We start from the raw sequence: 13,880 nt of genomic DNA, 5'->3' as shown, positions 1-13,880 counted from the left end.
GAGGTAGATTGAAAGATTAGGATTCTCTAACAACGAATTCGTCATTCGTAGCAACAACAGTTTTCGTAAGCGAGGAATTGACGAAAATGGGAAATCGTAGTTTAGGCACCGGTTCTGAACTATGGCACCTCTCCTGTGACGTCTGCACTGGACATTTCACATAGACCACAATAGAAGGCTGGGGTTGGGCGATTTACTCAAGTCACCTGATTTCGCGCGAGTAGTTCCAAATTGGGTAACACCAATTTTCTACTCAACAAAGTGACACCTTGGCCCATGGAATACAATTACATGCTTTCTATCCATCAATCTAGCTCTACTCCATATTTTAGAGCGCAGCTCTTTGGCGTCCGTTCATGGGTTTCGCGTCGTCGTCGGCGTTGTCGTCGTCGTCGGCCTCGTAACCAGCTCGCCGACGAATCTGCTCCGCCGCCGCCGCGCATGCGCGCTGTCGGCTCTCCGGGCGAGGGAGGATGATGGAAGGGAGGAGGAGAGACTGTGGAGGAGGGCTGGCTACACAAATGGCTCTTTGGCGTCCGTTCCTGGGTTTCGCGTCGTCGTCGGCCTCGTAACCAGCTCGCCGACGAATCTGCTCCGCCGCCGCGCATGCGCGCTGTTGGCTCTCCGGGCGAGGGAGGATGATGGAAGGGAGGAGGAGAGACTGTGGGGGAGGGCTGGCTACACAAATGGCTCTTTGTCGTCCGTTCCTGGGTTTCGCGTCGTCGTCGGCGTTGTCGTCGGCCTCGTAACCAGCTCCGCCCCCCTTTCATCCCCCCAGCGCTAGCAGCGACCGACTGGTACCGCTTTCGTGAGTCCGCTACCGCACTCACGAAAGACGTCGTGCACTTCCTGCAACTCGCATTAACCGTCCATCGATCCACACCGATGTTAGTAGTGGGGGACTTTAATGTTGACATAAAGACAAACAGCGATTTCCTAACACTTATGCGGGAGAACATCCCGTTCCTCTCGCTCGTAACGCGTCCCACGGCTGTGACAACCTCGCGAGGGACTTGTATAGATCTCGTCTTTGAGAATCAAGCATTGGTGTACCAAGTCGAACATATATCAGTCTATTTCTCCGACCACAAAGCTTCCTTCATGACTGTCAAGAACTGTTAGTGCAGTCTTTGTTAAAGGAATACGTGTGAAAAAAAAAATTCTGTGATAGCGCATACATGTGTTGCTCGATTTCTTTGCCTCAATCTATCGAAAAGGTGAAACAGCTTATTTGCTGCGCTCAAATTTCGCATTAGGAAGTAACGTAATCGTCGGTAATTTTTTTTCTCTCCTTTGTTTATCCCTCGTCCGACTCGCACGCGTGCTTTGTTCGTGGCGTGTTTGTCGTATTTCGCGTATGCGTGTGTGTCTCGCTTAGTACTTACTTTCCTTTCTTCTTTTTCGTGCGTTCTTTGTTTTCTTTTTTCTTTTCCCGTGACTCGCATCCGTCATGCACGAAAGGGGAGGGGACTGGGTGACACGGTAGCCGAAAGGCCCACAAATGACTCTGGCATGGTTGTCTATGCGTCCTTTGTTTTCTATCCGAATTAACTCAAGGAAAAAAAAAACACGAAGGAAGTGAAAACACGCGCAGAGTGAACATTTGGGTGAAGGTCAGCCGACGTTTCACATAGTCTAGGCGATTCGCTTACGGTTGAGCTTAATGCTCGAGCAATTTTCTGACCTGCGGCTCTCGATAACTCGTCGCCTGTGTCCCCCCCCCCCCCCGTTTTAGTCACACGTGGAGAGGGGTGGCGGGCGTCACTCTCGGGCCTCGTTGATATTTCCTTTAGAGTTCATGTAAGTCCAGTCAAGTATGCCTGATTGCCGAAACAATTACTTGTAGCAACAGTTCGGCGGGAGGCACGCGATCGACGAAATGTTTGTCCCCAGCAAACTATGCAGCCTGCAGTAGTAGTGGCCGTATTGAACAACGTAATGCAACGTGAAGTCCGTGCCGAATTCAGGAAGATCTGATATTTTACAGTCGCACAACATGTTAAATCTGCAACTATTTCAGAGGATATACAAGACAAACGTTCATTTATGGTTGTGAGCAGTACCATACCAAGCAGTACTAAATAGTTTTCTGTGCATGAAATTGTTTGCTGAAATCTAATTTGTTTTTTTTATGTCGATTACTGAAGGAGAAAGGGCAGGACAAACTTTCTTCTTTTTCTTTCTGCGAAATCAGTGCCCGGGGGTGGCAGTGTTACATGACAGATTACAAAGTGCATTTTCGTTACCTCTTTCTGCCATATACGTGCCGTAAAGGTTCTTCAAATGGCCACGTTGGGTCTCCGGGTTCTTCAGCTTGTTTGTAAATCCTACCTCACCTTCTAACGTCTAGCTATACTCAAGTAAACGCTGTCAAAACCGATGACGTCAGGGAGACCAGACGGTAAAAGTCCATGATTTAATTCATGAGAGTAGCTTGTTGGGCTAGTTGGTACATGGTTATTCTAGGAGAATGCCAGCAAACTTAAGAGTAGGAAAAATCGAGCGGCAGACATAGACAAAGGTCAGCCACCTTCCTGCCTTTGTCGAGAGGCAGACATAGACAAAGGCCAGCCGCCTTCCTGTCTCTTTGTCTATGTCTGCCTCTCGATTTTTCCTACTCTTAAGTTTGCTGGCATTCTTCTAGCATAACCATGATTTAATCGCCGCTCGTTTTATTTTTTTCGTCATTGTGTTGATTCTTTCTGCTTCACCAAGCCTCGTGCCACGGCAGGAATCGCTCATTTTCTGTCGCCGAAGCTCATTTTACTAGTAAAGCTAAACAGTACTTTCATTCAGTATTCAATTTATTCAGCTTGTCCTCCCGGCATGGGCAGGCGCCAACGTAGCTGTCTCCAGCAAGATCAGTTTCAGCCTTCAAGAATACTGAGGGCAATTTAGATGTGCAGTCTAAGTGTCTAAACCTGATGAACACGTGCAAACGAAGTGCCCAGTAACGAAGCTGCCCGTAAAGTTTTGTGTCGTGGAAGTAAACTCGGCCCTCATGCGTTTCGGCCGTCATCGGCGTCACCCTCTAGTGTAAGGGGCATTTCTCGGCATCAATCACGCACCTCGCAAAACTATACATCGTTCAATACACCTTTCCGCAAGAGAGCATATGGTGAGCTAAGATGGCGAACATATTGAGAGAGAGGGAGACAAGGAGGAGCAAAGACAGGGAGGTTAGCCAGTGTAAGTACCGGCTGGCTACCCTGTGCTGGGGAAAGGAGTAAAGGGAATAAAAGGAGAAAGAAGAAGAAGAGGAGAAAAAAAAGGAAATTCAGGCAGTAACGCGATACTACGCGATACAACATTCAAAGGCGATCTCACAATTCGCATGTCCTTAAAAACTTTAGCAAAGCCCTTAAGGCCTTGAGTGCCGAAGCCCGTCTGGACCAGTGTCCTAGAGCTTTCTCCTCTGTAAAGGGGCGATTATCCAGTTTTTCGAGCGCGGTTACGAGCACTGTTCTTGGCACTTTGTAGCTGGGACAGTCACAAAGGAGGTGCTCAATCGTCTCTTCGCAGCCGCAGGTGCCGCAAATAGGGCTGTCGGGTGAACATATCGAAGTAACGCTTGAAGTTTACGTTTCTTGACTCCATTCTCTCGCTATCCAGGTCGTCGACGGGTTAGCACCGAAGACGCAAGACATGAACTACGACGAGCGCATTGCATACATTTCCAGGCTTCTGGAAGATGCTGGACTTTCGCCGAGCATATTGGAGCTCCCAGTGTCTACGGCGTTCGACAATCACAGCCTCGAACTATTGGCCGGTAAGTGCCTATGCACCATGCGCTGCCAGCTGGCACAAAGTACTTTTGACGGCAGCATAGAAACATGTAGTAATTTTCTGCAATGTCCGATGCGCGCTCATCGGCAACGTTAAAGCTGCAGCACCTTTTTTTTTTCTGGCATACCTTTGTCGGTCATTAGTGGATCTATTTAAACTCCCACTCTGTCTTCATGGAGAACATCGGCAGCCGAGGCCTGATACCCTTGAGATCCGCTAGCACCTTTACATACAGTTGAACGTTTCCTTACAACTTCGTCACTTAGTTACTAGTCTTAGGATTCCATCACACAATTTTCAAGGGTATTACAAATATGCGGGCTGGATGTATAGAGCGCGTTATCTAGTGAGCCGCCATGATGATGATCAGGACGATTTATCGGCATCCACTTTGAAACAGGGTGGCGACAAATAGTCACCTAGCCGGCTTCTCATCTTGATTTGAATTCGATTGAATTTTATTATGAAACAAGAAAAAATACTAGGAGGACAGGTAAAAGCTATAAGCACAGCTTGAGGAACCCTGGCCCCCTAGCACACGGAGAAGCATAAAAGCGTGCGGCTAAGGGAGTACGGACTACTAAGAGGAAACACTTACAGGGGTTATAAAACGTCGCTGGAAAAGGGGATTATACAGTAGTCACAAAGAAAAACGAAATCATCGTATCACATCATTATACAAACATTAAACGCAGTTGTTTTGGTGATGTACTAAATATGTCATTCTTATTTTCTTTTAGTATGTGGTTTAGAAGTGTAGGTAATTGAAAATTAAACATTTGATTTCCGCAATTGGTTCTACATTTGGCCACACACCACACTTCAGAATGGCGTACATTGTAGGCGAGGAAGTTTTTCTCTAGCCTTGCCAGGTTTGTCATAGCATCATTATTTTTCAGCAAACCAAGTTTATATAAGCGACATAGCTTGTAATCGCACATTGATGGAACCTGGATGATGTGGTGCTTCTTAAACAAGTCTGCAGTGTGGTAGCGATATGGGACTTTACAGGCAACGAGCAAATTGCTTTTTTGCTGGACGTAAAGCTTGCTAACGTTTGCAGCTGTTGGTATTGACCATACAAGAAACGTGTGATTCACTAGAGAAGAAAATAAAGAGTTATATATGAGTATGTTAACAGAGGTAGGAAAATAGTAGCAGAGGCGGCGCATAATGCCGGTTGTCCTAGATAGTTAATAATAATGTACTTCACGTGATCATCCCACGTCATGTTTTGTGAAAACTACACGCCCACTTGAGAGGAAAGCTTAAAAGAGCGTGTATGTAAATAAAATAACATGTATGCATATATATTGTTGTGTTCATATAGGAGGTTGTGGCCAAGTACTGCACCAAGGGTGGCCAATCCTGCTCTGGTGAGGGAGTGCGTTACCCGTTCTGGTCACCGGAATCAGGCCACACACGTACACCAGGCCAGTTTATGCAGTTTTAACAACACGCGGATTCTTTTTTTTTAATCCGGTGGAAAATTGCGTGGCCCCGGGATTCGAACCACGGACCTCTTGCACAAAAGGCGGGTGATCTACCTCTGCGCCATCGCTGCACCTCTTACCGCTTCACCGCTGCACCGCTGCACACACACACATACATATATGTGGGGGGGGGAGGTGAGGGAAAGAGAGCGAGAGAGAGATGGGGGTGCCTGTGAAGGCTACCGCGGCCACATTTAGTTCGCAAACAGGCTGAGCGAGCCATCCGGCAATCGTCGGGGCTCCGACAAACAAAACTACGGCGAGGTGCTTTCTCTTATCCCGACCGCTGGCACGAGAAGCGGGCCCCCTGCTCTTCAAGGCCGCAAAGGTGGACGCCGAGAGGACGTGGCAACTCGACAGCTGCGTTCTGCTCGCGCGACGTAGTGCATACTACCGCATCTAGGCATTGGCCTTCCCTGGTCCTCAATACAAGCGTTTTATTTGCGGTCCGCCTCCTCCGCTCTGCGTCTAACGCCGAGCCACTGCAGCAGTGGATGTTACATCGGTCTGTTTTCCTTTGACTGTGCTTTCAAAGGAAGGCGGAAGGGGCGCTAAACTTCCTTTTCGTCCTCTATTCCGACTACGATCCAACTAATGAGACTTGCCGCATGTCCTTCCATGTTGACCGAAGATAGTTTGCAAGAAACTCCGTAATGAAACACGGCAAGAAAAAAGTAATTCCTGGTTTGTTGCCTCAAGGCAAGTGCTGCCCATAAGATGTTTATGTTTATGAAAGCTAGCATTTGGTTCGTGTTTGTTTTTTCTTTTGCGCTGTTAGGTTAATCCATTAAGTGCACAGCGCCTGTCTTAATCATATTTTTTTGTCTCTTTGCTTATTGCAGATATATACGCCTCGAAGAGTCCGTTGACGGCGGTCGTGTCGGATGACGAGAAGCAGCCGTTCCTGGTAGACCTGGCACAGGAGACAGCGAAAATGCACTCTCTCGACGTGGATCGTACTCGTTACCGGATTTATATCATCAAGGCTTCGAAAACCAACAGCTGCACCTCAAGCGGTTGTTCATGAAATGGCAGAACGTCCTTCCTGTTTCATCCATACAGTGAGATAAATTGAAAATAAAGGAGCAAGTCAATCCGAGCCTCCTTGATATCAGAAGGCCTGCTCAATCTTGTGAATCGTTTTTGATTTTTTTATAGAATAAAAGAAATTCCCGCAGAACCTATCTCACGATGACCGTCGAAGTAAATGCGATTCGCATCGAAGCAATGTCTAGCGACACACCGCATTGCACTGCTGAAACGCGTCACGTATAAGGGGCGCATGTAGATGGACTTCTTGCCGGCGCTTCGATGATAATGATGATGATTTATTGGCATCAGTTTTGAAACTGGGCGGTGACAAATAGCCACCTAGCCTGCACGAGTTAATACGCTATGCTGTTTGTGCTTGCCACTCCAGTACTTTAACGCGAAAGCGTTTACGACCCCGTGTCGCAAAAGAAATCCGATGTTGGCGTCGGGCGTCGCTTGGCGAAAAACTTTTCCGAACCACGACCACCCAGGCCCTCCGTGTGGCGCAGAGGCGTTGCAGAACTAACCGAATTCCTCAAAGTAAAATACGCCAGAAAAATCCTAATGTACGACCTAAACACAACATACGGACATGATAGCGTGGAAGTTTTATTTGAATATGCCAGAAAACAATTCTGTTACGCGGAAATTGAAACACAAAACCCTTTTCCGAACGGCGTGGTCCACTCGGTTCCTTACAACACCGTCGCGCTCGGCTCCGCGTACACGCAAGAAAGCTGCGGTTGCCGAGAAGCGCGACAAGCACTCAGGGATCTTTGAAATCTGTCGCGTTCCACTCTTAAAGGCGAACATTAAGCATCCTCCAAATGTGTTGTGTACGTCTCCTTAATATTATTTTTCTTTCGAAGAGCTTCTCCATCTACTTTGCACCGCTACCCATTCTTGTAACGGATCTGGTCGTATCAATGTGTTCCCTGCTTGTTTTCTTCCCCACCAATACTCTGAACATATCTTGCTTACCTCGACTGCTCGTTTAAATCTAGATCTAGACGCGCCATGCCATCTGGCGGTGCCGCCACAAAGTTCGCTCGTGGAACGTGGGTGAATGCATATTCAGACAAGATTGCCTGATTATGTATGAAGCGGCGTCGATTCCACGCAGCACCGGATAAAGTTTAAAGGATTTTTTAGTCATTGAAGAGCTGGCCACGCACAGTGGCACATACCTACTGACAGGTACCCTGTCACCCAAGTTGTCGTCAGTGAGGTTCATTGAAGAGCGTCGCATACCTAGTTGCACATACCCAGTGAAATGCGTCGGGGTCAAAGACGTTCGTTGAATAGTGGCACACAACCAATAGCACATTACCCGTGAACGAGGGGTGGACAGAATTGAAGATACATGTGTCCTAGATACCATCTTACGATACTCCTCGAGTATCGCGTACGCATATCATGACACATGAAGCAAGACGTGTACCTGTATCTATATTTTCAGTACTTCGACTGAAGTTTGGTGCATATTGTGGCACAAGGTCCGCGGAGTCACTCAGAATGACCTGTGGCAAGCAATTGATGGTAGTTTTGTCTAAACGATTTTTGAGACAGGCGGCGTTGTAAACATTCCTGATATTGTCCCCTCTCTGTCTACGATTTCATTCGGCGAGGTTTACCTTAAAGTAGTAATAGCACTATTAGTACCAGTAGTATTACCTGCGGCAGTAGCAATCTAAACAACATGTCTCGCAGGAAACTGGAGCTTTGGAGTGATCAGCAGATGTCGAGCAAGGATTTTCACTGGAGCCAACGTTTCGTGACGTGGACGCTATGGCATTTGTCGAGGCACCAACCTCTTCGGAGCAAGTTCAAGTCCCGTTGTTAAAACAATAGCTCCAGTAAAATCCCTTGTACGACAAGGGCTGATCACCAATAATAGTAGTAGTAGTAGTAGTGGTAGTAGTAGTAGTAGTAGTAGTAGTAATAGTAGTAGTAGTAATAGTAGTAGTAGTAGTAGTAGTAGTGTTTATATAAATATTCGCCATGACATCAAGCACCGGAACTGAGTGAAAAGTAAATTCCAGAAGCTTCAAAATGCGCCTCCAGTGTCCGCACAATTTCCGTCGTCATAATATGCTGTGACTACAGAAAAAGCCTAAACAATCTCAAAAAATCTCAAAACCTAAACATCCTAGCGGAAGTCCTGAGCATATTTTTTACCACATACGGGGTCTATCATAGGCTTCTATAGAAAGCCTAGTGACACGTGGATTTTGTCTGTCTTGAACGAAAAGACCCACTGGCAGTTAGAAAGGACCCCCATAATGCCCAAAAGGAAACACCTACACTGATTACTAACTGCTGTCTATAGGCCGTATGAGAACTTTGCGTGGCAAAAGTACAAGCCTAAACCAAAGCAAAGCGGTTGTTACAATATCCACGGATAATTCATGGACTGTTCAGAATAGCTCTTCTTAAATAAATGCACTAAGTATGAGTTTTACGTGCCAAAACCACGACTTGATTATGAGGTACACCATTACGGTGGGACTGCGGATTAATGTTCACCTCCTATGGATCATAACGCGCCTCCAGGTGCACGGGACACGGGCGTATTTGCATGTCGTCCCCATGGATCGAAATGCGGCCGCCGCGGCCGGCGTTCGATCCCGCGACCTCGTGGGTAGCAGCGCAACACCGTAGCCGCTAAGGCACCATGGCGGGTTTTTTGCTAAACAGACGCTCTTCCAATTTTATCCGCGTTAAACGCACAAGTTGCATCATCATCATCATCACCATCATCATCATCAGCCGGGTTACGCCCACTGCAGGGCAAAGGCCTCTCCCATACTTCTCCAACAATCCCGGTGATGTACTAATTGTGACCATGTTGTCCCTGCAAACTTCTTAATCTCATCCGCCCACCTAACTTTCTGCCGCCCCCTGCTACGCTTCCCGTCCCTTGGAATCCAGTCCGTAACCCTTAATGACCATCGGTTATCTTCCCTTCTCATTACATGTCCTGCCCATGCCCATTTCTTTTTCTTGATTTCAACTAAGATGTCATTAGCTCGAATTTGTTCTCTCACACAATCTGCTCTTTTCTTATCCCTTAAAGTCACACCTATCATTCTTCTTTCCATAGCTTGTTGCGTCGTCCTAAACTTAAGTAGAACCCTTTTCATAAGCCTCCAGGTTTCTGCCCCATACGTGAGTACTGGTAAGACACACCTGTTATACACTTTTCTCTTGAGGGATAACGGCAACCTGCTGTTCATGATCTGAGAATGCCTGCCAAACGCACCCCAGCCCTCTCTTACTCTTCTGATTATTTCAGTTTTATGATCCGGGTCCGCGGTCACTACCTGCCCTAAGTCGGTGTATTCCCTTACCACTTCCCGTGCCTCGCTACCTATCGTAAACTGCTGTTCTCTTCCGAGACTGTTAAATATTACTTTAGTTTTCTGCAGATTAATTTTTAGACCAACTCTTCTGCTTTGCATCTCCAGATCAGTGAGCATGCATTGCAATTGGTCCCCTGAGTTACTAAGCAAGGTAATATCATCAGCGAATCGGAAGTTACTAAGGTATTCTCAATTAACTCTTATCCCCAATTCTTCAATCCAGGTCTCTGAATACCTCCTGTGAACACGCTGTGAATAGCATTGGAGATATCGTATCTCCCAGCCTGACGCCTTTCTTTATTGGTATTTTGTTGCTTGCTTTATGGAGGACTACGGTGGCTGTGGAGCCGCTACAGATATCTTTCAGTATTTTGACATACGGCTCGTCTACACCCTGATTCCGTGATGCCTCCACGACTGCTGAGGTTTAGAATGAATCAAACGCTTGATTAGGTGAAACGAGTACATTTATACAATATTATGCAGCCGAGTTCACTGGTATGTTTAGTATATTCATCGTTCGTTACTCCGTCTTTTGTTCGGCTTTTTCTTCTTTTTTTCTTCCTTTTTTTTTTGCTAGGCTGCCTGTCGTTCAGGGTTTAAATCAAGGACGAGAGGAGAAATGTTGGTTTGTATTCGCGAAATATTTTATTACCTGTCCTCACAGTGCTAAAGATATGCTCCTTACGGACATGTCTTTTTTTATGAAATGTCCGGGGATAGTTTGGTACATGTGAATTGATTATTTTATGCGTCGTGGGTTCTTGCCAATATAGGGACAGTCACCGAACCAAGTAAAACTATTTATCAAAGTGGCTTATAGCGGCTGCTCCATCATTGTTTCATTTCGAAAGGAAAAACGCGCGATTTCATCGAGTTTATTTTGAAACTCTACCGTCTTCAATTCCCGCTGATATTGGGCTTTTCTCTTTGTACCCAGAAATTCATTCAAGGATTCTGACGTCTGAGTACTTACATACTCTCTTTTCTCTCTAATTAGTGAGGCTGTCATACATTTGCACGAGTCGGCATTCTTACGCAGTTATTGGAGCAAGAAGACGTATGAGTGAGACAGAAATTGAACTTCCAGAATCGCCACTTGCAGTGGCGAAAATTTCCTTTGCAATACGCTTCGAGATTCGGCTTTCCGAGATGCTCTGTCCTGCAGTACTTCACGCATTGCGCCAGCACGCATTGTATAAGTAAGACAAGAAATGAAACGAGATCAGTCGACCACGAGCGGGTTCTTTGTGTCATTGGTGGTGCACACATCAGCGTTGGCTAAAATTGCACGACGTTTCTCCATACAGGGCACCTTTTTAAAGCGCCTTCATAAACATAGATCCCTGCAGCCAGCCCGGCACACACAATGAAGCGAAGTGACGAGTTCATAACCTTAAGAGCAAGGTTTAGTCCGGGTGCTCCCATCTAAATACATGTAAAAAGAGAATTCCCTTTTTTCTGGCAACAACTCTAGCGAATTTGGCGAGTTTTGTTTCATTTAAAAGAAAAAAAATAAATCTAGTGTCTGTTGGTTTAGAATTTTTAAATTAGTTCGTCAACTCCTTATTAAAAATTGGCAAAGATCACAAATTTTCAGTAAACGAAGCTATCAAGTTTACCTAACTGAGCAATGAAAAATGATATCAAAATTTTGTGAATTGCATCTAATAGAACATCTAAAGCGTACAAAATTGATATGTCACATATGATTCTCAAAAAGTTTTGTAATATGGAAATAGAGCTTCTGCAGAATCCTTGTACACAACGTAACAAATTCATGTGAGCTATAAATTGACATATCAAATTTGTCTGATTTGAGTTATCTAACGGATGTCGTTTGCAGAACCACTATATCTATTCTTGATGCATTGCTATTAATGCGTAAACTTCGCGCTTCTATTTTTTTTTGAACTTTCGGAATTTTCAAAATTCTTTCAACAAAATTCAGGCCCGAAATCGAAATTTCGCTTCCAACAGTCACTAGAATTTGACTTTCTCTTTCAAATGCAATAAATTCCATTAAGATCAGTCCAGGGGTTATCTCAAAAAAGCGTTTCTGCGTTTTACATGTATTTGAATAGGCCGCGTCGGAGTTGGGCCCGAGCTAAAGCTTCCTCTTAAGAATTGTTTTCTCATTTCCTAGGTTGCGTTACATACATTGACTGAATATGCGGAATAGATTGGTGAGTTGCTTTTCTGCAATTGCAAACCAGTTAACCTGGCCATGAATGGTGGTTTGGGTTCATGTGAAGAGGAAAGAGAGGTGAGCGACACAACTTTGAAACTCCGGTACAGATGCATTCCTCGTGGTATTAAAGAATTACTCTTACTCTAAAATTACAGGCGCTCCTTACTCCAATAAGTTTCCTGTAGTTTAACCCCTTTTGCCGCATCTTTATGAAGTATCTTATCTAAAACAGACTTAGTGGGAAATAAAATGTCCCCCGCCTACGTTCGGCACCCTTCATTGAAGTGGAAGAAAGTCTGTGAGTGAAAGAGCAGGAACAAATAGTGAAGCCACCCCGTAACATAAAGTGGCCAGAAGACGAAATAAAAATATATGAATTGTTATCCCGAAGCTAAGTAGGCTAAATATCCAATCTGTTCGCTACATCGTGCCTAATTTGAATGACTAATGCCAGAAAGGATGCCTGAATTTCAGTGAAGTACTGTCTCTGCCGTTTAGTTTTCCAAATATTGCACTTTATCCAAGTAAACTTAACTGCCTTTGAAGACTATAAGTCCACATCTAGTTTTAGGCCAAAGTAACTATTTTTCAACAGTGGCGTTGGAGGACACAAATGATGCGAGAAATCAAAATCAAATTGCGGTATTTGACTACCTAATGCAACAGCTGTGCTATGAGAAGCGGCGTACGGTGGAGGGTTCGGGACTGACTTCTACCACCCCCTTTCTGGTGGGGGTGGTGATAGTTGTGAGAGAGAGAGAGAGCCTTCTAACGTGTGCGTTGAATTTTGAATGAAGGAGTCGCTTTCGTCGAAAGGAAAATGCTTTCTCACAGTTTTGTTAAAGTTCGTCGCTCTGCATGCATTGTATTTTTTTCTGTTTTTTTACTATCGCCACGTGCCGTTTTGACGAGAGACGGCTGGCGTATCCGCAGTGAGTAGTCTAAAGCAATGCTTCGAAACTAAACACGTTTACGGCATTCTTGACGATTCTTAACCATGAGTTTTAATGACCAAATTTGTCGTTTCTGATAGCATCGAATCTTAATAATGTCAAGGTCAACTGTACAGCGGAGGGACTACTACTGCGCTATGTTTGATTTGAAGACACACACACTTTGATATATCCTCAGTGCCGTTTGAACGAGGCACGGCTGAATAATCGACAGTTATGGCATAAAGCTATGTAAAAAAAAACTCCGCTTGTAATGTTTACTTCACCATGAAATATTAAATTGGTCATTGTTAAACTTCAGCATCGCGCCTTAATGAGCTCATAACTAAAGAATGAGCCGTAAAACTGTAACCTGCGATACCTGAAATATCTGACGAACTATATCGGGGCTCTGAATAATTTAAAGACATTTGTACTTCGCGTTTAGCTCCACTGCTATATTGCAAACGACGTTCTTTAGAACATGGGCTGTGGAAATGTATAACAGCCACTTCCTCTATAGCTACAGTCATACATCAAGCACGTGAACACCTGTTTTCTCTACTCGCTATATAAAATATCGATGAAAACTGCATTCGACATCGTCACATGTGTGTGCCTGCGTACTTCCCTTTAGTCTTTCTTTTTCATTTATTTTTTTCTTTTTTTAATGTCGGCATCGAACATTGTGTCCTATGTGGGTGCAGGTGTATGCGTTCTCTTTTTCTATTTCTTCTATGGCACAAGATTGACTTTCAACCCATACGTGTGGGTTTTGGTGAAAGTGGTGTGGAAAGGTAACGTTCTGATTCACAGTTACTGCTACAACTGCACTCTAGCAGAGAGAACACGGGACATAAAACAAAAACCTTCCTGAGGGTTTCATTCCGTGTCTTTGTATATGAGGCATGAGACCGCATTCCGGCTTCAATTGCCTTCATATGTGTCAATATAGAACACAGCGTACCTTCTTTTCCTGTACTTTGAAAGCCTTTTGTCTGGTTGTGTCACGTTAACTGTCAAGCATGAGTTCATTCTAGAAAAAATCATCGTTTTATTGCATCGATGACTTATGTGCATGTTC

The sequence above is a fragment of the Dermacentor albipictus genome, chromosome 10 (assembly GCF_038994185.2).
Source record: "Dermacentor albipictus isolate Rhodes 1998 colony chromosome 10, USDA_Dalb.pri_finalv2, whole genome shotgun sequence".
NCBI lineage: Eukaryota > Metazoa > Arthropoda > Arachnida > Ixodida > Ixodidae > Dermacentor > Dermacentor albipictus.
This window is presented reverse-complemented; position numbering follows the sequence as displayed.